Here is a 25,348-nt window from a genome sequence, read left to right as displayed (position 1 = left end):
CAAGCAACTGGCTGCAGGTTGTTATACTGTAGGTCAGACTGTGCAGGGTACACAGTAGAGTAGCTGGAAATATTTCAATGAGCCTACACAAGCACCTGGCTGCAGGTTGCTATACTGTAGTTGAAGCTGTGCAGGGTACACAGTACAGTAACTGGAAATACTTCAATGAGCCTACACAAGCACCTGGTTGCAGGTAGCTATACTGTAAGTGAGACTTTGCAGGGTACACAGTACAGTAGCTGGAAATACTTCAATGAGCCTACACAAGCACCTGGCTGCAGGTAGCTATAATGTAGGTGAGACTGTGCAGGGTACACAGTACAGTAGCTGGAAATACTGCAATGAGCCTACACAAGCACCTGGCTGCAGGTTGCTATACTGTAGGTGAGACTGTGCAGGGTACACAGTACAGTAGCTGGAAATACTTCAATGAACCTACACAAGCACCTGGCTGCAGGTTGCCACACTGTAGGTGAGACTGTCCGGGATACACAGTACAGTAACTGGAAACACTTCAATGAGCCTACACAAGCACCTGGCTGCAGGTAGCTATACTGTAGGTGAGACTTTGCAGGGTACACAGTACAGTAGCTGGAAATACTTCAATGAGCCTACACAAGCACCTGGCTGCAGGTTGCTATACTGTAGGTGAGACTTTGCAGGCTACACAGTACAGTAGCTGGAAATACTTCAATGAGCCTACACAAGCACCTGGCTCCAGGTGGCTATACTGTAGGTGAGACTGTGCAGAATAAACAGTACAGTTGCTGGAAATACTTCAATGAGCCTGCACAAGCACCTGGCTGCAGGTTGCTATACTGTAGGTCAGACTGTGCAGGGTACACAGTACAGTAGCTGGAAATACTTCAATGAGCCTACACAAGCACCTGGCTGCAGGTTGCTATACTGTAGGTCAGACTGTGTGGGGTACACAGTACAGTAGCTGGAAATACTTCAATGAGCCTACACAAGCACCTGGCTGCAGGTTGTTATACTGTAGGTCAGACTGTGCAGGCTACACAGTACAGTAGCTGGAAATATTTCATTAAGCCTACACATGCATTTGGCTGCAGGTTGCTATACAGAAGTTGAGACTGTGCAGGTTAAACAGTACAGTAGCTGGAAATACTTTAATGAGCCTACACAAGCACCTGGCTGCAGGTTGCTACACTGTAGGTGAGACTGTGCAGGGTACACAGTACAGTAGCTGGAAATACTTCAATGAGCCTACACAAGCACCTGGCTGCAGGTTGCTATACTGTAGGTGAGACTGTGCAGAATACACAGTACAGTAGCTGGAAATACTTCAATGAGCCTACACAAGCACCTGGCTGCAGGTTGTTATACTGTAGGTCAGACTGTGCAGGCTACACAGTACAGTAGCTGGAAATATTTCATTGAGCCTACACAAGCACCTGGCTGCAGGTTGCTATACTGTAGGTGAGACTATACAGAATACACAGTACAGTAGCTGGAAATATTTCAATGAGCCTGCACAAGCACCTGGCTGCAGGTTGCTATACTGTAGGTCAGACTGTGCAGGGTACACAGTAAAGTAGCTGGAAATACTTCAATGAGCCTGCACAAGCACCTGGCTGCAGGTTGCTATACTGTAGGTCAGACTTTGCAGGGTACACAGTACAGTAACTGGAAATACTTCAATGAGCCTACACAAGCACCTGGCTGCAGGTTGCTATACTGTAGGTCAGACTATACAGAATACACAGTACAGTAGCTGGAAATATTTCAATGAGCCTGCACAAGCACCTGGCTGCAGGTTGCTATACTGTAGGTCAGACTGTGCAGGGTACACAGTAAAGTAGCTGGAAATACTTCAATGAGCCTACACAAGCACCTGGCTGCAGGTTGCTATACTGTAGGTCAGACTGTACAGGGTACCCAGTACAGTAGCTGGAAATACTTCATTGAGCCTACACAAGCACCTGGCTGCAGGTTGCTATACTGTAGGTCAGACTGTGCAGGGTACACAGTACAGTAACTGGAAATACTTCAATGAGCCTACACAAGCACATGGCTGCAGGTTGCTATACTGTAGGTGAGGCTGTGCAGGGTACACAGTACAGTATCTGGAAATATTTCAATGAGCCTACACAAGCACTTGGCTGCAGGTTGCTATACTGTAGGTGAGACTGTGCAGGGTACACAGTACAGTAGCTGGAAATACTTCAATGAGCCTACACAAGCACCTGGCTGCAGGTTACTACACTGTAGGTGAGACTGTGCAGGGTACACAGTACAGTACCTGGAAATATTTCAATGAGCCTACACAAGCACCTGGATGCAGGTTGCTATACTGTAGGTGAGACTGTGTGGGGTACACAGTACAGTAGCTGGAAATATTTCAATGAGCCTACACAAGCACCTGGCTGCAGGTTGTTATACTGTAGGTGAGACTGTGCAGAATACACAGTACAGTAGCTGAAAATACTTCAATGAGCCTGCACAAGCACCTGGCTGCAGGTTGCTATACTGTAGGTGAGACTGTGCAGAATAAACAGTACAGTAGCTGGAAATACTTCAATGTGCCTACTCAAGCACCTGGCTGCAGGTTGCTATACTGTAGGTCAGACTGTGCGGGGTACACAGTACAGTAGCTGGAAGTACTTCAACGAGCCTACACAAGCACCTGGCTGCAGGTAGCTATACTGTAGGTCAGACTGTGCAGGGTACACAGTACAGTAGCTGGAAATACTTCAATGAGCCTACACAAGCACCTGGCTGCAGGTTGATATACTGTAGGTGAGACTGTGCAGGGTACACAGTACAGTAGCTGGAAATACTTCAATGAGCCTACACAAGCACCTGGCTGCAGGTTGTTATACTGTAGGTCAGACTGTGCAGGCTACACAGTACAGTAACTGGAAATACTTCATTGAGCCTACACACGCACTTGGCTGCAGGTTGCTATACGGTAGGTGAGACTGTGCAGGTTAACCAGAACAGTAGCTGGAAATACTTTAATGAGCATACACAAGCACCTGGCTGCAGGTTGCTATACTGTAGGTGGGACTGTGCAGGGTACACAGTACAGTAGCTGGAAATACTTCAATTAGCCTACACAAGCACCTGGCTGCAGGTTGCTATACTGTATTTGAGACTGTGCAGAATACACAGTACAGTAGCTGGAAATACTTCAATGAGCCTGCACAAGCACCTAGCTCCAGGTTGCTATACTGTAGGTCAGACTGTGCAGGGTACACAGTAAAGTAGCTGGAAATACTTCAGTGAGCCTACACAAGCACCTGGCTGCAGATTGCTATACTGTAGGTCAGATTGTACAGGGTACCCAGTACAGTAGCTGGAAATACTTCATTGAGTCTACACAAGCACCTGGCTGCAGGTTGCTATACTGTAGGTCAGACTGTGCAGGGTACACAGTACAGTAACTGGAAATACTTCAATGAGCCTATACAAGCACCTGGCTGCAGGTTGCTATACTGTAGGTCAGACTGTGCGGGGTACACAGTACAGTAGCTGGAAATACTTCAATGAGCCTACACAAGCACCTGGCTGCAGGTTGCTATACTGTAGTTGGGGCTGTGCAGGGTACACAGTACAGTAGCTGGAAGTACTTCAACGAGCCTACACAAGCACTGGGCTGCAGGTTGCTATACTGTAGGTGAGACTGTGCAGGGTACACAGTACAGTAGCTGGAAGTACTTCAACGAGCCTACACAAGCACCTGGCTGCAGGTAGCTATACTGTAGGTCAGACTGTGCGGGTACACAGTACAGTAGCTGGAAATACTTCAAAGAGCCTACACAAGCACCTGGCTGCAGGTTGCTATACTGTAGGTGAGCCTGTGCGGGGTACACAGTACAGTAGCTGGAAATACTTCAATGAGCCTACACAAGCACCTGGCTGCAGGTTGCTATACTGTAGGTGAGACTGTGCAGTTTACTCATTACAGTAGCTGGAAAAATTTCAATGAGCCTACACAGGCACCTGGCTGCAGGTTGTTATACTGTAGGCCAGACTGTGCAGGGTACACAGTACAGTAGCTGGAAATATTTCATTGAGCCTACACAAGCACTTGGCTGCATGTTGCTATACTGTAGGTCAGACTGTGCAGGGTACTGTTAGGTACCTGGTAGTAGAGCCTGACTTGTAGGAGAAGACCTCTCATACAACGTTGGTTCAGGAGCCACTGGAGTGGGAACAGTGGTCTCCTGAGCACAGTGGGGTAGGAGTGCCTGTAGAGCAGATTCTCTGATGCTGAAGTGATGAGAGATCCCACAGGGATGGCTGGACTGCAGATCAGGTGGAGACTGGAGACAGCAGGCTGGAACACTTGGAGATGCAGAAATCACTGGAGCTGAAGCTGAAGGTGCAACAGCAAGGACAACAGCAGGCACAAGCAGGGTCAGACGGTCCGGGTCAGCAGGGATATGAGACAGGCAAAACAGCAGGCAGAGGCAGAGTCGGTAGGCAGGCAGAGATCAGCAACGGTATCAGGCAGGCAAAAGAAGAGTAGTCAGGCAGGTCGGGTCGGATTGGAGCGGGGCGGATGGTCAGACAAGCCGGGTCAGATGGGTAACAAACAATCAGGTTCAGGTTAACAAGAATCACGAAGCTGAGATGAAGCAGCAATGTGCCAGAGGCACAGGGGAACTTTTATGTGCACTTTGGTGCCAAACCGGCGATATCGCGAACGCGTGCACGTCTGTACACGCGCGCGCCCAAGCGCCACGTGCCCGTGCACGCCCTAGCGCCGCGCTGACGCCCGGGAACAGCAGGAACTTGCTGAAATGTGCGTAACGGAGCGCGCCGGCGTATAGGCGCATGCCAACGCCCAGGTCCGGCGCCAATGGTACCCTGACATTGCCCCCTTCAAGGGGCAACCTCTGGGTGCCCAAAAGCCTTTTCTTTTCAGGATGGTTAGAAAAATAGGCTCGAACTAAACGCCTAGCATGCACATTACTATCAGGTTCCCATGAATTACTTTCTGGGCCGTAGCCCTTCCACTTGATTAGAAACTGGATCTGCCCTTGTCTTTTCCTGCAATCAAGGATAGCCTCAACCTCAAATTCCTCGTTACCATCAATCACAATAGGTTCAGGAGGTCTAGTTCCTCTACCGGGAAAGGGATCAGGTACAGCAGGTTTGAGCAAAGACACATGAAACACGGGGTGTATCTTAACCACTTCAGCCCCGGAAGGTTTTACCCCCTTCCTGACCAGAGCACTTTTTACAATTCGGCACTGCGTCGCTTTAACTGCTAATTGCGCGGTCATGCAATACTGTACCCAAACGAAATTTGCGTCCTTTTCTTCCCACAAATAGAGCTTTCTTTTGATGGTATTTGATCACCTCTGCCGTTTTTATTTTTTGAGCTATAAACAGAAAAAGACCGAAAATTTTGAAAAAAAATGATATTTTCTACTTTTTGTTATAAAAAAAATCCAATAAACTCAATTTTAGTCATACATTTAGGCCAAAATGTATTCGGCCACATGTGTTTGGTAAAAAAAATGTCAATAAGCGTATATTTATTGGTTTGCGCAAAAGTTATAGCGTCTACAAACTAGGGTACATTTTCTGGAATTTACACAGCTTTTAGTTTATGACTGCCTATGTCATTTCATGAGGTGCTAAAATGGCAGGGCAGTACAAACCCCCCCCAAATGACCCCATTTTGGAAAGTAGACACCCCAAGGAAATTGCTGAGAGGCATGTTGAGCCCATTGAATATTTTTTTTTTGTCCCAAGTGATTGAATAATGACAAAAAAAAAAAAAAAATTACAAAAAGTTTTCACTAAATGATATATTGCTCACACAGGCCATGCGCATATGTGGAATTGCACCCCAAAATACATTTAGCTGCTTCTCCTGAGTACGGGGATACCACATGTGTGGGACTTTTTGGGAGCCTAGCCGCGTACGGGGCCCCGAAAACCAAGCACCGCCTTCAGGATTTCTAAGGGCATAAATTTTTGATTTCACTCCTTACTACCTATCACAGTTTTGAAGGCCATAAAATGCCAAGATGGCACAAAACCCCCCCAAATGACCCCATTTTGGAAAGTAGACACCCCAAGCTATTTGCTGAGAGGCATGTTGAGTCCATGGAATATTTTATTTTTTGACACAAGTTGCGGGAAAGTGACAATTTTTTTTTTTTTTTGCACAAAGTTGTCACTAAATGATATATTGCTCAAACATGCCATGGGCATATGTGGAATTACACCCCAAAATACATTCTGCTGCTTCTCCTGAGTACGGGGATACCACATGTGTGAGACTTTTTGGGAGCCTAGCCGCGTACGGGGCCCTGAAAACCAAGCACCGCCTTCAGGATTTCTAAGGGCATAAATTTTTGATTTCACTCCTCACTACCTATCACAGTTTTGAAGGCCATAAAATGCCAAGATGGCACAAACCCCCCCCAAATGACCCCATTTTGGAAAGTAGACACCCCAAGCTATTTGCTGAGAGGCATGTTGAGTCCATGGAATATTTTATTTTTTGACACAAGTTGCGGGAAAGTGACAATTTTTTTTTTTTTTTTGCACAAAGTTGTCACTAAATGATATATTGCTCAAACATGCCATGGGCATATGTGGAATTGCACCCCAAAATACATTCTGCTGATTCTCCTGAGTACGGGGATACCACATGTGTGGGACTTTTTGGGAGCCTAGCCGAGTACGGGGCCCCGAAAACCCAGCACCGCCTTCAGGATTTCTAAGGGCGTAAAGTTGTGATTTCACTCCTCACTACCTATCACATTTTGGAAGGCCATAAAATGCCCAGATGGCACAAACCCCCCCCAAATGACCCCATTTTGGAAAGTAGACACCCCAAGCTATTTGCTGAGAGGCATGTTGAGTCCATGGAATATTGTATATTTTGACACAAGTTGCGGGAAAGTGACAATTTTTTTTTTTTTTTGCACAAAGTTGTCACTAAATGATATATTGCTCAAACATGCCATGGGCATATGTGGAATTACACCCCAAAATACATTCTGCTGCTTCTCCTGAGTACGGGGATACCACATGAGTGGCACTTTTTGGGAGCCTAGCTTCATACGGGGCCCCAAAATCCAATCGCTGCCTTCAGGATTTCTAAGAGCGTTAATTTTTGATTTCACTCCTCACTACCCATCACAGTTTTGAAGGCCATAAAATGCCAAGATAGCACAAAACCCCCCAAAATGACCCCATTTTGGAAAGTAGACACCCCAAGCTATTTGATGAGAGGCATGGTGAGTATTTTGCAGCTCTCATTTGTTTTTGAAAATGAAGAAAGACAAGAAAAACATTTTTTTTTTTTCTTTTTTCAATTTTCAAAAGTTTGTGACAAAAAGTGAGGTCTGCAAAATACTCACTATACCTCTCAGCAAATAGCTTTGGATGTCTATTTTCCAAAATGGGGTCATTTGGGGGGGGTTGTGCCATCTGGGCATTCCATGGCCTCCGAAACTGTGATAGGCAGTGAAGAGTGAAATCAAAAATTTACGCCCTTAGAAAGCCTGAAGGCGGTGCTTGGTTTTCAGGGTCCCGTACGCGGCTAGGCTCCCAAAAAGTGTCACACATGTGGTATCCCCGTACTCAGGAGAAGTAACAGAATGCATTTTGGGGTGAAATTTCACATATTCCCATGGCATGTTTGAGCAATATATCATTTAGTGACAACTTTGTGCAAAAAAAAAAAAAAATTGTCTTTTTCCCGCAACTTGTGTCACAATATAAAATATTCCATGGACTCGACATGCCTCTCAGCAAATAGCTTGGGGTGTCTACTTTCCAAAATGGGGTAATTTGGGGGGTTTTGAACTGTCCTGGCATTTTATGCACAACATTTAGAAGCTTATGTCACACATCACCCACTCTTCTAACCACTTGAAGACAAAGCCCTTTCTGACACTTTTTGTTTACATGAAAAAATTATTTTTTTTTGCAAGAAAAGTACTTTGAACCCCCAAACATTATATATTTTTTTAAAGCAAATGCCCTACAGATTAAAATGGTGGGTGTTTCATTTTTTTTTTCACACAGTATTTGCGCAGCGATTTTTCAAACGCATTTTTGGGGGAAAAAACACACTTTTTAAAATTTTAATGCTCTAAAACACACTATATTGCCCAAATGTTTGATGAAATAAAAAAGATGATCTTAGGCCGAGTACATGGATATCAAACATGACATGCTTTAAAATTGCGCACAAACGTGCAGTGGCGACAAACTAAATACATTTTTAAAAGCCTTTAAAAGCCTTTACAGGTTACCACTTTAGATTTACAGAGGAGGTCTACTGCTAAAATTACTGCCCTCGATCTGACCTTCGCAGTTATACCTCACATGCATGGGGCAATTGCTGTTTACATTTGACGCCAGACCGACGCTTGCGTTCGCCTTTTTTTCTTTATTATTTTTTTGATTTTTTTATCTTATTTTTAAACTGTTCCTTTCATTTTTATTTTTTCTTTATCATTTTTATTGTTATCTCAGGGAATGTAAATATCCCCTATGATAGCAATAGGTAGTGACAGGTACTCTTTTTTGAAAAAATTGGGGTCTATTAGACCCTAGATCTCTCCTCTGCCCTCAAAGCATCTGACCACACCAAGATCGGTGTGATAAAATGCTTTCCCAATTTCCCAATGGCGCTGTTTACATCCGGCGAAATCTAAGTCATGAAATGCTCGTAGCTTCCGGTTTCTTAGGCCATAGAGATGATTGGAGCCATTCTGGTCTCTGATCAGCTCTATGGTCAGCTGGCCGAATCACCGGCTGTATTCTCAGGTTCCCTGTTGGGACAGGAGAGCCAGAGAAAAACATGGAAGACGGTGGGGGGGGGAATCCCTCCCACTGCTTGTAAAAGCAGTCTAGAGGCTAATTAGCCACTAGGATTGCTTTTACATGAAAGCCGACCGCTGGCTGAAAAGAATGATACCAAGATGATACCTAAACCTGCAGGCATCATTCTGGTATAACCACTCAAAGTCCAGCAACATACCAGTACGTTGCTGGTCCTTGTATTGTAAACTTTTTTTCATGCAGCCTGTGGGCTGAACGAAAAAAAGATATTGATCGGTGGGTATGCCCACCATTAGAATCCACCCACTTCTAATGATGGGCATACATGCACCATTTATATATGCCGAAGCATTGGGGGTCCTCCCGCAAAAGGCAGGAGCAAATTGCTCCTCCACCCACTGCTGCCCCCACGCTTCGGCATATATGCTGAAGTATGTAACTGTGGTGGTGAAATCACCTCCGACAGCGCTGGAGTCACGGCTTTATATATCGTGGGAGCAAACGTTGTTGCTGTCAAGATAAATAAATCCGCTCTGCAGCTGAATGGCATACCTGAAAACAAAAAAGTGGTTAACAATAAAAAAACAAAGTATAAAAAAATTGCATACCTATAAAGCAAACATGATAAAAACATAACAATAAAACATTGCAGTATAGAATACAATAAAAAAGAGCAGAACAATAGAGAGAGAATAGAGAGAGAGAACAATAAAACAACAACTATTTTTGTTTTTTTTATTTTATATTTTTTTTGTATTTTTATTTTTTTATTTTTTTGTATTTTTTTAACACTTTTTTAGTAACTTTAACTTTTAACTGTAACTGTACCAGGTTTGGGTCTCTCAAAATGCGATGGCATCTTGGGAGACCCTGTGAAAGTGTGCCTAGTCTGTGCAGTGCTGAACCCTACGCTAATACTCCACTAGTGTATGGTAGCGTTCAAAACATTCACCAATGCATAGACCAGGATTGTCAGGACAGGAGGGACAACAATACCGGGTGTCACGCCTAAATCCGCACTTGCTGCAGACACAACATCTTTTTTGGGGGGCTCGTTGGGTAGGGGTACTCTGGAGGACATAAGGAAAATGCCTCCCATGCAACCGGCTTACTGCATTTGGATTGGGAAGGTGAGGTGGAGCACCATCTGGAAACAGAAGGGCTCTGACGATCTCTTCCTGGAATTTAAGGAAGGATCCAGTCCGTCCTGAAGCTCTGTATAGCACATGAGCGTTCAGCAAAGCCAATTGAAATAAATAAACAGACACTTTTTTGTACCAGCGTCTGGCCTTACGGGCAACTAGGTACGGCGCCAACAACTGGTCGTTGAGGTCCACCCCTCCCATATTAAGTTTGTATTCGTGGACACAGAGGGGTTTCTCCACAACACCAGTCGCCGTAGTAATTTGGGTCGTCGTGTCTGCATGAAGGGAGGCAAGAATGAAAACATTCTTATTGTCCCTCCACTTCATAGCGAGCAAATTATTACACTGCAAGCAGGCTCTCTCCCCCAGCCTAAGACGGGAATCTACAAGCCGCTGGGGAAAGCCCCGGCGATTAGATCGCATGGTGCCACATGCTCCAATCTGATGATCAAACAAGTGACTAAAAAGTGGCACACTCGTGTAATAATTGTCCACGTACAAGTGGTACCCCTTTCCGAATAAGGGTGACACCAAGTCCCACACTATCTTGCCAGCGCTTCCTATGTAGTCAGGGCAGTTTATCGGCTCTACGTGACTATCTCTTCCCTCGTAAACCATAAATCTACATGTATATCCTGTGGCCCTGTCACAGAGCTTATACATCTTGACCCCGTATCTGGCACGCTTGCTGGGAAGGTACTGTTTGAATGACAAGTGGCCAAAAAATTTAATCAGGGACTCATCAACGCAAACAACTTGATGGGGGGTAAACAAGTCTGCAAAACACTGGTTGAAGTGGTTTACGAGGGGCCGAATTTTGTAGAGCCGATCGTATCCAGGGTCTCCATGAGGACGACAGAGCTCATTGTCGTTGAAGTGCATGAACCGCAAAATCTGCTCGTATCGTGCCCTGGTCATGGAGGCAGAGAACACGGGCATATGGTAAATTGGGTCAGTGGACCAATATGACCGCAACTCACTCTTTTTGGTTATGCCCATGAGGAGGGAAAGGCCCAGAAAGATCTTAAATTCGGAGACCGTAATTGGTCTCCAATCTCTGGCAAGGGAGGACTGGGGAATAGTGGCGATGTGTTGACCAGCGTACAAATTGCTTTGGTCCACAATAGATCTATAGAGATCTTCGGTGAAAAACAGTGAATAAAAATCCAGTGGCGTGAAGTCAACTGTTTCCACCTGAATTCCGGGTTGGCCAGTGAAAGGGGGAAGTACGGGTGCTGCAGAAGTGGTGGGTTCCCAATTCGGATTGGCGAATGCAGCAGAGAGGGCACTATGGGCACGACGGGCCTGTGTTCGTCTTCTTGGTGGCAGCGGGACACTACTTGTGCTTGCCACCTCGCCAGCTTTAACTGCACTTATGGGACTCGCCACATCACCACGTGATACTGCAGTGCTGGATGTACGACCAGGGTGTACTAGGCCGCTGGTGCTTGCCAGTTCACCAGAAGGAGTAGCGGCACTAGTACTTCTCTGCTCCATACGAGAGCCCTGTGGTTCTTGCACTTCAAGGACAGAAGAAGTTCGGGGTCTGGTACGCCTGACCCTAGCAGGGACCACAACTCCATCGTCAGAGCTATCTGTCATGGAGCCGCTGTCCTCTACAGGATCGTATTCTGAGCCTGAACTTGACAGATGAGTGACTTCCTCTTCACTATCTGTCATGCTCAGAATCCTGTAGGCCTCTTCACTAGTGTACCTTCGATTTGCCATTTTGGGCTCTAAATTTAGGGGTACACTAGTGAGACTCACAGGCAAAAAAGCTCCTGACTGTCAGCGACTGATTCAAAACGCTACCAAAAAACTGTTAGCGATCGCAGGGATCAGGCCTGACTCTGCGAACGCTGCAGTTATGTGTGCTTAGTGTTTTGTAAGTGTCAGTTATCGATCGATACTGCACTTGGGTGGGCTGGGCTGGGCTGGGCTGAGGGGCAAAACGCAGGTGCTAGCAGGTATCTGGGCTGATCCCACTAACACTGTGTTTATGGGAACCCTAAACTGCTGGGGAGTATAGATCTGATCGGATCAGATATCGATCCGTTCAGATACTATAGCACTAAGGGAGGTGTATGCTGCGTGCGTGGGTTTTAGCGGTACTGGCGCTAACCTGACGCTGCCTGGGGCGACGCAGACCTTATCAGATCCTAAAAACTTAACTTATATCACCGCCGGGCAATTAGGGGGTTAAACCTTTATAAGGTAATAAACGGCGGGTGCCCTAAAACTATAATAAACTATAATAAACTGTAATAAACTATAATAAACTACAAAAAACAAAGCTAACCAGCGTCACCCGTAACACTTATACGGTGATCGCTGGTGAAAGGGTTAACTAGGGGGCAATCAAGGGGTTAAAACCTTTAGCGGGTAGTATATGGGGGTCCCTGTCGCTATAAAACACTGACAGCGAACCTATATACTTACCTCCCTAACTAGCGTCACCTGTGTCACTAATACAGCGATCAGAAAAACGATTGCTTAGCGACACTGGCGACGGGGGGTAATCAAGGGGTTAACTTTTATTAGGGGGGGGTTAGGGGGGTACCCTGGACCTAAAGGGGGGTACCCTAGACCTAAAGGGGGCTAACCTAACTGCCCTAACACCTGTAACTGACACAAACTGACACCAATGCAAAAAAAAAAAACTGCTATTGGTGTCACAGTGACAGGGGGTACAGGGGGGTGATCGGGGGGTGATCGGGGGATGACTGGGGGGTGAAAAGTGTGCCTGCGTGTTCTACTGTAAGTGTAGTGTTGGTGCACTTACTTGGATGTCTTCTCTCCTCTGCGCCGGGACGAAAAGACCGGCTCGAGGAGGGATGACATCACTTCCTTTCCCTCTGTTTACATTACAGAGGGAAAGGAAGCGTTTTCATTCGCCGGGAGCGATCGGGAGGGGGTGGCCAACAATGGATGGCCTCCCCCTCACCTCTCATCGCCCGCGAACGAGAGCCGACCGCCTATGGCACCGGGGCGGGGGTCCGATCGGACCCCCCACCCGCGGGAGGCAGATCACGTACGGGTACGTGATTCTGCCTGCCCGTGCCATTCTGCCGCAGTATATATGTGTTAGGCGGTCGGCAAGTGGTTAAGAGAGTCAGGCAAAGTCAGTTCATACGAAACTTCATTGATCTTTCTTTTAACCGGAAAAGGTCCCATAAACCTAGGTGCCAACTTCTTAGAAGGACATGCTAGCTTGATATTACTTGTAGAAAGCCATACCTGATCGCCAAGCTGAAGCTTCAATTCCCCTCTTCTCTTCCGGTCAAAGATCCTCTTGCTGTCCACCTGAGCCTTGGATACTGCTTCCTGCAACATCTGGTTGTTATGATTGATGAAGTCTACCGTACTCTGTACTGCCGGGACTGAGGACTCTGGAAGGAAATCGGGTAAAAAGGTTAGATGGAAACCATAATTAGCGAAAAAGGGGGATTGACCGGTGGCTGAATGTTTGGCATTGTTGTAGGCAAATTCTACCAAAGGCAGCAAGGATACTCAATCGTCCTGTGAGAAGGAAGTAAAACATCTGATATACTGTTCAAGAGTCTGATTGGTCCTCTCCGTCTGACCATTGGTCTGAGGGTGATAGGCCAAAGACAAGGCCAGTTTGATTTTTAAAGACTCACACAGGGCTCTCCAGAAACGTGATGTAAATTGTACCCCTCTATCAGAGGTTATGTTTACAGGGATTCCGTGAAGTCTAATGATCTCCTTAATGAAGATGTGAGCCATTTCAATAGCTGACGGAGTTCCTGGAAGAAAATGGGCCATCTTGGTGAAAAGGTCTACTACCACAAAGATAGCAGAACACCCCTCAGAACATGGAAGCTCTACAATAAAGTCCATGGATATCATTTTCCAGGGCCTATCGGGTACCGGTAAAGGTTTCAACAGGCCCCAAGCTCAACTCCTGGAAGTTTTATTCTGGGTACAGATAGGGCAGGAGCTGACATACTTCTCGCAAAATTCCTTTAAATTGGGCCACCAGAAGGTACGCTGTACCAATTCCAGGGTTTTACGAACCCCAAAGTGACCTGCCAGTGGGTGATCGTGAAGGAGTGCCAAGACCTTGACCCGAACCTCCTCAGGAACAAAAATTTGACTCCCTCTCCAGAACAGTCCGTCCTTGTTGCTTAAGGTAATCCCTGTGGGTCTGGTTGATTCAGAGGATGCTTCCTTAATCTGAGAGAGAAGATCAGTTTGTATGAGCAGAAAATTGTTTGCAGGTAAAATGGTGTCCGAAACAGATAAGTCCTTTGGGTTGTCATGCATTCGTGATAATGCGTCTGGTTTGATATTTCTTGAACCTGGCCGATAAGTAATGTGGAAGGAAAAACGTGAGAAAAACAGCGCCCAGCGGGCTTGTCGAGGTTTTAGTCTTTTAGCAGATCGTAAATATTCTAAATTTTTGTGATCAGTATAGATTAGCACTGGATGCACAGCCCCCTCCAACAGGTACCTCCACTCCTCTAATGCAGTCTTGATGGCAAGAAGCTCCCGATCACCAACATCATAGTTCCTCTCCGCAGGGGAGAGTTTTCGGGAGAAGAACCCCACAGGATGCATAGCGTCTTTACTGCCCTTTCGTTGCGAGAGTATCGCACCGACCGCTATCTCTGAAGCGTCCACTTCTAAAATGAATGGCAAAGATGGTTCAGGGTGACTGAGGATAGGTGCTGAGGTGAATAGTCTCTTGAGGTTCTCAAAAGCCTCTTGGGCTAGGTGATTCCAGGAAAAACGAGTATTCTGTTTGGTCAGTTGTGTGATTGGTGCGATTATTGCAGAAAAACCCTTGATAAACTTCCTGTAAAAGTTTGCAAACCCGATGAATCGTTGAACCCCCTTCTTGTCCAGGGGTACCGGCCAGTCCAGAACAGCGGAAACCTTCTGTGGGTCCATCCTAATGCCAGTTGAGGAGATTATCAAGCCCAAGAATTGAATGCTTTGTTGTTCAAACTCGCATTTCTCTGCCTTTGCATAAAGTCTGTGTAAGCGGAGTCGACCCAACACTTGGCAAACATGTTTTCGATGGAGATCCAGGGATTCTGAAAAGATCAAAATATCGTCTAGATATGCAATCACAAACAGATCTAGGAAGTCTCTAAGCACATCATTAATTAGGTGTTGAAAGGTCGCAGGGGCATTGCAGAGTCCAAAGGGCATGACTAAATATTCATAATGCCCGAATCGGGTCCGAAAAGCTGTTTTCCACTCATGCCCAGCCCGAATGCGGATCAGATTATAGGCCCCTCTTAGATCAAGCTTAGTAAAAATGACGGCAGTCCTTAATTTCTGGAACAGTTCGGGTATCAAAGGTAGGGGATACCGATTTTTGACCATGATTTTATTCAGTTCTCGGTAGTCAATACATGGGCAGAGAGATTTGTCTTATTTAGCAACAAAGAATATTCCCGCACCTGCTGGAGAAGTAGAATGGTGAATGAATCCTTTGGCCAGGTTTTCATCTATGTATGTTTTCAACACTTCTTGTTCTTTCTCAGATAGGGGAAAGATGCGTCCGAAGGGAGTTTCGGATCCTGGCAGCAATTCGATGGGGCATTCGTAGGGACGATGAGGTGGAAGAGCATCTGCCCCCTTTTTGCTAAAGACATCAATGTAGTCATGATAATGTTTGGGAATGACCTGACAATTTTTCTGGTCGGAGTCCAGGCAAAGCAGGGTAGCTTGGGAATCCAAATCTTTCGCCAAACAGTGTTCCTGACAGTAAGATGACAGAAATTTTACTTCTCTTGGAGCCCAATGGATGTGTGGGTTGTGGGCCTGTAGCCAGGGAATGCCCAGGATAATGGAAAACATAGGGGAGGTGATGGCGTCAAGGATCAGCAATTCCTTGTGTTGAGAATAAATTGTAGTGGATAATGGCAGGGTCTCTTGTGTCACTTGTCCGGATCTGATACGGGAGCCATCGGCTAGAAAAACAGAAAGTCCATGAGCTTTAGTCCGTAACGGGATGTTATGCAGATTGGCAAAGTTTAAGTCTATAAAGCAGCTGCATGCCCCGGAGTCAATAATTGCGTTGACTTGGAGTGTCTTTTCTTGAAGCTGTAACGAGAGAGGAATGGCAAGATGGATAGAATTTGTAGATAAAGCAGAGAGATTGGTAAATATAGGAGATGGACACTTACTTATTCTGACTGGGCAATTATGGACATAATGCCCGGTTCCTCCACAGTACAGACACAGATTTAATTGCCGACGTCGGGCACGTTCTTTAGAAGACAGGGCAGGTCGCATCAGATCTAACTGCATTGGTTCGGAGGTATCTGGTGTGGTATTGACTGAATTTGAACTGGGTGCAGGTAAGTAGCGTGCTGCAGGAATCGGAGCTCATGGTGTCATCCAGGTCGGGCGGTTTGGTTGAACTGATCGTTCAGATCGGCGTTCTCGGAGGCGACGATCGATCTGAATGGTTAGGGTGATTAAGGCCTCCAAGGTATTTGGAATACCCACTCGAGCAAGTTCATCCTTTAAACTTTCAGACAGTCCAATGCAGAACTGGTGACGCAGAGCCGCGTCATTCCACTGTGTGTCCGCGCTCCAATGTCTGAATTCAGTAACATAGTCCTCCGCAGGTCTGCGGCCTTGTTGGAGCGCGAACAGAGCAGTTTCGGCTGTGGCAGTCTGTTGAGGATCCTCATATAATTGTGCCATGGCTTCAAAAAAAGCAGATAAGGATTGAGTTAAAGCAAAGTCCCCTTCAAGTAAATGATGTGCCCAGGTCTGTGGTTCCCCTTGTAGGAGAGAAATTACAAATCCAACTTTAGTGGCTTCCAGTGAAAAGGTTCTGGGCTGTAAGGCAAAGAAGAGCTGGCAAGCATTGCGGAAGGCCCGAAATTTAGCCCGGTCACCGGAGAACCTTTCAGGAATGGGGACCCGTGGTTCAGGCGGAAGCATTACAACTGAAGGCCCTGGAACAGTCTGTGATGGGGCAGCAGCTGAAGAGGAGGCCGAAGGGTTAGACCCTGCAAGATTCTGTCTGTTATAATTATCCTGAAGGGCTTGCACTGCTTGGGTGAGGGCCGCCAGGTGTGTGCATATCTCCTTCATTGGAGAGGTATCTCCTGCAGGCTCAGACATGGCTGCTTCGTACTGTTAGGTACCTGGTAGTAGAGCCTGACTTGTAGGAGAAGACCTCTCATACAACGCTGGTTCAGGAGCCACTGGAGTGGGAACAGTGGTCTCCTGAGCACAGTGGGGTAGGAGTGCCTGTAGAGCAGAGTCTCTGATGCTGAAGTGATGAGAGATCCCACAGGGATGGCTGGACTGCAGATCAGGTGGAGACTGGAGACAGCAGGCTGGAACACTTGGAGATGCAGAGATCACTGGAGCTGAAGCTGAAGGTGCAACAGCAAGGACAACAGCAGGCACAAGCAGGGTCAGACGGTCCGGGTCAGCAGGGATATGAGACAGGCAAAACAGCAGGCAGAGGCAGAGTCGGTAGGCAGGCAGAGATCGGCAACGGTATCAGGCAGGTAGAAGAAGAGTAGTCAGGCAGGCCGGGTCGGATTGGAGCGGGGCGGATGGTCAGACAAGCCGGGTCAGATGGGTAACAAACAATCAGGTTCAGGTTAACAAGAATCACGAAGCTGAGACAAAGCAGCAATGTGCCAGAGGCACAGGGGAACTTTTATGTGCACTTTGGCGCCAAACCGGCACTATCTCGATCGCGCGCACGCCCGTACGCGCGCATGTGCACACGCGCGCGCGCGCCCTAGCGCCGCGCTGACGCCCGGGAACAACAGGAACTTGCTGAAATGTGCGTAACGGAGCGCGCCGGCGTATAGGCGCATGCCAACGCTCAGGTCCGGCGCCAATGTTACCCTGACAGGTACACAGTACAGTAGCTGGAAATATTTCAATGAGCCTACACAAGCACCTGGATGCAGGTTGTTATACTGTAGGTCAGACTGTGCAGGGTACACAGTACAGTAGCTGGAAATATTTCAATGAGCCTACACAAGCATTTGGCTGCAGGTTGCTATACAGTAGGTGAGACTGTGCAGGGTACACAGTACAGTAGCTGGAAATACTTCAATGATAATCCAAAAATTGTCCCAAACAGAGGGGGACCAAAAGAAAAGCGGGGCTCATAAGAGAGGCAATCTAAATGAGTATGTTGAATACGAATGAATTATTATTGGTACAAAATTGAAAGACATTTCAATTTTGTACCAATAATAATTCATTCGTATTCAACATACTCATTTAGATTGCCTCTCTTATGAGCCCCGCTTTTCTTTTGGTCCCCCTCTGTTTGGGACAATTTTTGGGTTACTAGTGTATGGGGGCTGGAGGGCAACTATAGTTTCAGGTTACGGAATTTTTATACATGGGTAAACAAGCCTCATTATTCCACATTTTGATTTAAATACTTCAATGAGGTAATGGTGTATAGAAATCTGTGTTTCCTCCATTGGGTGATTAAGGTGAAAAGTACCTTGGAAATGACCCCGGTCAAAATTCTTAGCCTGAACGGCAGGCAGATGAATTAATAATGGCTGAGTTGACCTACCACGAATCTCAAAAAATGTTGAAAGTGTGGGTCTATAGGTATGTGGAAGTAAGCATCAAATCAGATCTATGGAAAGGAGACAGTCTCAGCCAATGATCTAAGTCATCTCAGTTACTGTATGTGTTATGTAGTCTCACTTCCCTAGTGGCAATGTACTAGTCACATACAGTGCTTATTAATGCCAATTTTTGCCATTTCCCCTGGCTGCCTCAGCTCACATTCCAATTATTTTTCTTATTTATTTTGTAATTAACCACTTCAATACCGGGCATTTTCACCACCTTCCTTCCCAGACCAATTTTTAGTTTTCAGCGCTGTTGCACTTTGAATGAAAATTGCGCGGTCGTGCAACGTTGTACCCAACAAAATTGATGTCCTATTTTCCCCACAAATAGAGATTTCTTTTTGTGGTATTTGATCACCTCTGCCTTTTTTTTTTTTTTGCGCTATAAACAAAAGAAGACAATTTTGAAAAAAACACAATATTTTTTACTTTTTGCTATAATAAATAACCCAATTAAAAAAAAAAAAAAATTTTTTCCTCAGTTTCGGCCGATACGTATTCTTCTACATATTTTTGGTAAAAAAAATTTGAAATAAGCGTATATTGATTGGTTTGCGCAAAAGTTATAGTGTCTACAAAATACGGGATAGATTTATGGCATGTTTAATTTTTTTTTTTTTTTTTTTTTACAAGTAATAGCGGCAATCTGCGATTTTTTTTGAGACTGCGACATTATGGTGGACACATCGGACACTTTTGACACATTTTTGGGACCATTCACATTTATACAGCGATCAGTGCTATAAAATTGCCCTGATTACTGTGTAAATGTGACAGGCAGGGAAGGGGTTAACCACTAGGTGGTGATCGAGGGGTTAAACAGGTTTCCTAAGGAATGATTCTAACTGTAGGGGGAGGGGACTCACAAGTGGAGGAGACCGATCAGTGTTCCTCTGTACTGGGAACACAGATCGGTCTCCTCTCACCTGACAGGATGTGGATCTGTGTGTTTACACACACAGATCCACGGTCCTGCTCGGTTAACGGGCAATCGTGGGTGCCCGGCAGACATTGCAGCCGCCGGCACACGCCGGGAAGTCATAATAATATGGGCGGCTATTGAAGCGGTTAAATAATTATATTAAAAAATATATATTTTCATTTTATTATTCTTTCACCATTATTTTTCTGTTTTGGTTGTTCCATAACAGGTAAGAATGCACAGCATGGATTCCCAACTAGGAATTTGCTTTGTCCTTTTAATATGGTCTTTTACACTTCTTTTCTTCTTTTGCCTTTTTTTGTTTTTTTTATCTTTTTTTTTGTGTTGCTTTATACTTTTCAGCTATTATGACCAGCACCATCTAGTGTCTGCTCTTCATACTGCACCCTCTGTATTAATCAGTTCCGTTATTTTAGTGATTCTCCGTATGAAACAATTAAAAGAAATACCAGTCTGAGCGTGTATCAAATCTTACATCCTGTCTTTTTTCCTGTTTTCAGACATTTTAGAGCTGGTTCCAGAAGGTTGAACTGCTTCTCAGTCTCCATCTTAAACATACGGCCACCAGCATGGGATCTCTTCCATGTCAGACCAGACCACACAGGTAAGTCAGGAGGTTATCCCATTCCTGGTACAGGACTCCTGCCCCTGCTATAGACATATCAATGATCTGTGACTGGCTGCTCCTCCTTGTGATTAACCATCTGGGTACATATATTTAGCACCCTAAGGTTTAGTCAGGGAGCTCCTCACAAATTTACTTGCCAGGAGTAGTTATCTTGGTTGATTTGATAGAGATCTATTGATTTCTCCCTAAGTTTGGCCTTGTTGCACGTTTCTCTTCTACCACTAGGTGGCCGGGTGCTTGGTGGTACTAGATATGAGAAGGGCAACCCAAGGTCAGGTTATAAGTATATTGGGTTTCTCAGCCAATGGGCAGAGGTTTTCTTGAATCCCTTGGCCTGCTGGGAGAACCTGAATATATAGTTCTGTGTTCTGTGCCACCTGGACAGCTGTCTGGGTGGACGTGTGTCATATGCCCCAGGCTGCTAGGCTGGAGATTGGGCCTATCCCGGGTGCATCTGGCTGCCAGGCTATGTGAGGGCCCATCCAGAAGTAAGAAGGCAGAGCAGGGTTGGGATTGCGGCTTGCAATCCAACCAAAAGTGATGGTTCTGCCAGCCGGAGAACCTGTCGTGGTCGGAGGTAGATGGGGAGCTGTCACCACAAAGTGACCAACCACCATTACCAGGGACCACAGTGAGTAACTGAGGCAAGTCCTGGAACCATATTCTCACCGAATGGGCACATGGAGAATCAGGAATGGGCAGGTGGAGAATCAGAAAACTTCAGGCGGTGATCAAGTCAGGGACCCAACTCACAGAGGAGATGCTTGCAGAGCAGCCTTGTGAGTCAAGCCAGGGACCTCGCCGGTTAGCAGGGATGAAGCTTGAGAAGTATCTGAAGTGCCAATCTAGGGACCCAGCAGGGAAGCGTGGGTGATGCTTGAGGGGATACCACCGCAAACCTTGGTGGAGCTCAAGGGATTCAGAGGCAGTGAATCAGAGAAAAATATTGTTTTATCACCTGTTATCCTGTCTATAGATCTGTTATTTTCCCACCTTCTGTAACAGGATGACAACCCTCATCATTCTGCAGTAACATTACACAGCAGTGTTATCACCCTGTACAGGGAAGTCTTAGATAGATTATAAGTAAGACACACAACAAGTAAAGTCCATCTTCAGATAACGCTTCTAAAGCAGTTACAGCAACAGGTTTTTTTAAGGTTTAAACCACCAAATGAATGAAAACTGACAGTTGTAAGCACCCCCGGCAGTGTTATGTGGTGTTTCCCATCCCATCCAACTGCCATTTTTGCCAAATAGCTTGGCCTTCTATGAAAGTAGAAGAAAACAGATCTACTGGGAGGATCAACAGGAAATAAAAATGTTACAAGAGGAGACTCAGAAAAACAAAAACTTCTATGCTAATGACAGATTGCACCATTTATGTAATTATTGATCAGACCATAAGTTACACTTTTTATTCAATCAAAAATGTTTTATTTCATTTTCCAATTTACAACAAAAGAAGAACTCACAACACACAAAGCATTCCCACAAAACAATCCAACCAAACAAAAAACTTGTTACACTTTAGTGCCAACATCATAACATTTCCAGGGATAAGAAATGTTCTTTGAAAACTTTACACCAAAAAGAGATCTGTCCATTCAGAGTCATGACCCATTTCACTGCCAGGTCCGCACATCGTACAGACCTGACAGCAGGGGGGCTAACACACAATCCTGTTGCTGCAGACACTGGGATTGTGTGTGAAACTGACAGGTCAGGTGAAAACTGCCGCCCGATTGGTCACACCCCCCCAGAAATGGCGCTTCCCCGCCATATTTTCCGGGCTCCGCTTACCCATCTGCAGGCCCAGAACCAACATTATTATCTATATCTGATTCCTCTACCTCCAATTGCTGTATGGGCTCTTTTTTATTAAATAAAGGTGATTTTATTGGAGTGCGGCTGTCCAGATCCCTTCCTTTGCATTCCCAGGACCAACATGGCGAGTGCGGGGGCTGGGGGGGAACAACGGACACACGTCCACTCTCCTCCCCTTCTTGCTGTGACCCAGAAAGCAAGGTCTATGACGTCACTTCCAGGTCAGCCTCTCGGTGTGTGTTTTGCAGTGTGATCTGCATCACAAAACATTCAGTGGAGCCCAGAGGAGACATTGGGGGTCTTTTAGACCCTGCAAGTCTCATTAAAGAGAACCTGTAACCTAAAAAATATCACATACAGGACTTTTTGTCCCCTATGTGATGAAATAAAAAGTTAAAGAAAACTATTTGTTTTTTTTGCTAAAAAATTAAGTTACACACGAGCACATAAAATCCCCCTCCAAAATAAAAAAAATTAAAATTGAGGCTTTAAGGTTTGGCAAGTTGGTTATCTATTTACTCGGCATACCCTCGTTTTTTATATTTTACTAAAAATGTGGGTAATTTATTGCGTTTTGTTGCCCTAAAATCCACTTTAGTGTATTTTTTACTGAAATTTTGTGTTTCCTAGACCATTGAGGTAATATCGTGTGCCATAAAAAATTGAAACTACCACTATTTTATTCTTTAGGGTATCTGCTTTCAGAAAATATATAATGTTTGGTGTATTTACATCATTTTAAGGCTAAAATTATTTTTTAAACGTGTGCAAAAAACGCGAAAAGGGGTTGTGCAGAGAAAAGGTTAAAGTGAACCCCAGCTGGAGGAATTTCAGTCCCCAGAAGTGGTAGGAATATGACCACACACTCAGCCCCGATCACTTGTAGGTGTGCTGTGTGAATAGTCTATGGAGAGGAGTAATAGCTAAACAGAGAAAAAAGATAACAAGGACATCCATTCTACACCTGATGAGATCCCTGAGACTTTCAGCAGAACCAGATGGAATACAAGTAGCTAGCTGAACTTAAGTGGTACTGTTAAATACATCCCATAAACAGCAGCAACCCAGTGTGGGAAGGCCTGCGGCAGCTTAGGAAGTTACTTTCTCACCAACCCGAGGCCTCTCCCTGGCTGGTGTCCCAGTCACAGACCTGCCTGCAAAGATGTCATCCGTGAGAGGAGATAAAATATGGAAAGGAGGTATTTATCATGGGAGGGGAGGTTTGGAGAAGGTGTGCTTAGCTGGAGCCCTGACGCCTGACTTATGGTGTATCAACAGTCAGAATAACCTGGAATGGACTCTCTTAATGAGGCTTCAGAGACTTTGCAAGATGCCACTTGACCCCATCCTAGTCTCTGGTACTGCAACAGTGATGATCATGTATTAGTTTAGGATCTGGCAATGAATAAAACACTTGGTAACACTGCCCAGTTAGTGAATGATGAAAATGCATTACATGTTCCGTCAAAGCTCCATAAAAAAAGAAAAATATATGAATCATGAGGAAAAAAATTCAGTGCATCCGATCATTACATTCCAGTTTGTTCCCAGATTTTGTTTTTCTAAAGTAGCATTTTATCTTTTTACTTCTTCCCTTGCTTATGGGATAACATTGGGGCTATGAAACTAATGGGACACCCGCAACTCTTTTAATATCCCCCTTCTTCCAGAGTTTCTTCTCTACAAGCTTCTCTGCTGAAGCTTGTGAATCATCTGTTGACAGATTACCCCGCTATTAACTGTAAAATCTTTGTCACATTCAGAGCATTAAAATGGCTTCTCTCCAGTGTGAACCCTCTGGTGTCTGATAACATCTGACTTTATTGTAAAAGCTTCGTCACATTCAGAACATTGATATGGCTTCTCTCCAGTGTGAACCCTCTGGTGTACGATAAGCTCTCCCTTGGTTATAAAAGCTTTGCCACATTCAGAGCACTGATATGACTTCTCTCCAGTGTGAACCCTCTGGTGTGTGATAAGATTTGCTTTCTGCCTAAAAGCTGTGCCACATTCAAAACACTGATATGACTTCTCTCCAATGTGAACCCTCTGGTGTTTGATAACACCTGACTTCTGTGTAAAAGCTTTGCCACATTCAGAACACTAGTATGGCTTCTCTTCAGTGTCAACTCTTTGGTGTGTGATAAGGTTTTTCTTGGTTGTACAAGCTTTGCCACATTCAGAACACTGATATGGCTTCTCTCCAGTGTGAACTCTTTGGTGTGTGATAAGGTCTTTCTTGGTTGTAAAAGCTTTGCTACATTCAGAACATTGATATGGCTTCTCTCTGGTGTGAACCCTCTGATGTGTGATAAGATTTGACTTTGTTGTAAAAGCTTTGCCACATTCAGAACACTGAAATGGTTTCTCCCCAGTGTGGACCCTCTGGTGTCTTATAAGGTCTTTCTTGGTTGTAAAAGCTTTGCCACATTCAGAACATTGGTATGGCTTCTCTCTGGTGTGAACCCTCTGGTGTGTGATAAGATTTGACTTTGTTGTAAAAGCTTTGCCACATTCAGGACACTGATATGGTTTCTCCCCAGTGTGGACCCTCTGGTGTGTGATAAGTTCTTTATTGGTTGTAAAAGCTTTGCCACATTCAGAACACTGATATGGTTTCTCTCCAGTGTGAACCCTCTGGTGCGCGATAAGATTTGACTTTTTTGTAAAAGTTTTATCACATTATGAACACTGAAATTGTTTCTCTTCATTGTGAGCCTTCTGGTGTGTGATACGTTTTGCCTCTATTGTAAAACCTTTGTTGCGTTCCAAACAAGAAATATCTTCTGAAATGGCTCCTCTTATGTATACATGGGTTGGACTTTACTATAAAGCCATTGTCACTTCCAGAACACTGAAATGACTTTTCTCCTGTTGTCCTCTGAGGCTGGATCAATGTTGAAGAGGATCCAATACATTTATGATATTTAGAACATGGATATGTCTTGAGTCCTTTGTGAACCCTCCAGTGAACTGCAATAAAAACTTTCAGTCACTTATAACACCCATATGGATCGTTTCCCATGTGACTTTGTTTTATTGATGAAGACCAGCATGACCAAAAACTTGGTTCCTCAGTCCACCTGTACAGAAAAAAATAAAAGTCAGAATTCTTTAAAAAAGGGTTCAATAAAGTTACTTACTTTTTTAACATTCATTATTAACTGCTTCCCGGTCAGCCTATTGTAATATGACGGCCAAAAAGGAGCCATATTGTTCTGGGAGAACAGATCTTGTGCGGCCCTGCAGGACCAATCTCTGGTGCAGTCTGTCACCCGCTATGTCCAGTGGATGACTGATCAGTGTAGTGGCCCACTGCCGGTACCATGTGATCGCTGTGACCAATCACAGTAGATAACATGACAATTGTGAACAATGATTGGCTTTTATTCATGACAGTTATTGTGTG

At 45.1% G+C, this 25,348-nt stretch overlaps 1 long non-coding RNA gene and 1 pseudogene across 1 annotated transcript in view; one reads left to right on the top strand and one right to left on the bottom strand.

Annotated features, from left to right (window-relative positions):
* Positions 1-25,348, bottom strand: part of LOC141126578 (uncharacterized) — a 1,610,887-nt pseudogene that overhangs the window by 122,999 nt on the left and 1,462,540 nt on the right.
* Positions 19,982-25,348, top strand: part of LOC141126612 (uncharacterized) — an 83,596-nt gene continuing 78,229 nt past the window's right edge. Inside the window, exon 1 of the long non-coding RNA XR_012241415.1 lies at positions 19,982-20,088. This is a non-coding gene — a long non-coding RNA (uncharacterized lncRNA). The remainder of the gene's footprint in view (positions 20,089-25,348) is intronic.

Source organism: Aquarana catesbeiana, linkage group LG02 (assembly GCF_042186555.1).
Source record: "Aquarana catesbeiana isolate 2022-GZ linkage group LG02, ASM4218655v1, whole genome shotgun sequence".
NCBI classification, from domain to species: Eukaryota; Metazoa; Chordata; class Amphibia; order Anura; family Ranidae; genus Aquarana; species Aquarana catesbeiana.
The sequence above is the reverse complement of the archived record's forward strand: the minus strand, read 5'-3'. Positions and strand labels throughout refer to the sequence as shown.